Raw genomic sequence first — 1,048 nt, 5'->3', positions numbered from 1 at the left:
TGCGCGTAGGTCCGCCATCTTGCCTGAGAAGCAACCAAGTCTATGCGGCGAAGCCACATTCCGTTTTTGCAGGCGACATGCCTAGCGTATCGTCGATCGACCGTGGGCGCTTTTGCATCGCTTGCACCGCTTTTCCGCCTAGTCGCAAACAAAGCGCACCGAAACCGCTGACTTGATTAGATTGTGAAGAAAAAGGCGCTGCCCTTTTTTAGCGCGCGGCGTAAGATGAAGCGCGTATATTAGTTTTTTGTTTTTTGGAGTTGCATTCACCTGTGCACTTTCTCCGTCCTAATAACGTATGGGCACTCGCGTATCTAGAATAGATTGTGTATTCTATATACGCCGATCAGATGCAGCATTCGTGAACCGCGACGGTAACGATTAGATCGCACCGAATAAACTCAGGGAATATGGTGATGTTATTATATAGATTCCGGAAATCCTACAAAATTTTCGTGCGAAAAAGCTACTTCACAAGGTAGTATAAGGTTCAAAATAACATAGCGTATTAAAAACTGGACAAACTTTAGTAATTGAGGTAAACAATCACATACTTTAATAACTTTCCTTCGCTTGAATACTGCTTGGCACTCAGGTTTTGTTTCAACAGAGATAAATACGCTACTAAGAGCAGTGCAGTGCTCTTTCAGCATGTAAACAGTAACAAAAAGCACCGAGCCGCAACTACCTCTTCTTTTGGCAATAAAATCACAATGCGAATTTCAGAGAAAAAAACAAACACTGGTATATGCGCGTGCAAATATTTTGATATAGTGAGCTTTATCAAGTGGTGCTCTTTTACAAAGGGAACTGTACTAAATAAAATGAGACTCATACTTGCTTATGTGCCATAGCTCTCAACATGTAGCCAGTCAAAAATATTACTGGTGAATCAATGACCAACCATTGCTATTTCGACTCTGGTACCCCATTAGATCTTGTGTAGGAACATATCCATCTACCAGCAAGCAATGGATATCAGCTACACCTGCAAGCGTGATTTCATTAGGTGCCTTTTCTGCAAAAGGATAGACAGTTGGGCGAGTTG

This window comes from Dermacentor albipictus, chromosome 2 (genome assembly GCF_038994185.2).
Source record: "Dermacentor albipictus isolate Rhodes 1998 colony chromosome 2, USDA_Dalb.pri_finalv2, whole genome shotgun sequence".
Lineage (NCBI taxonomy): Eukaryota > Metazoa > Arthropoda > Arachnida > Ixodida > Ixodidae > Dermacentor > Dermacentor albipictus.
The sequence above is the reverse complement of the archived record's forward strand: the minus strand, read 5'-3'. Positions refer to the sequence as shown.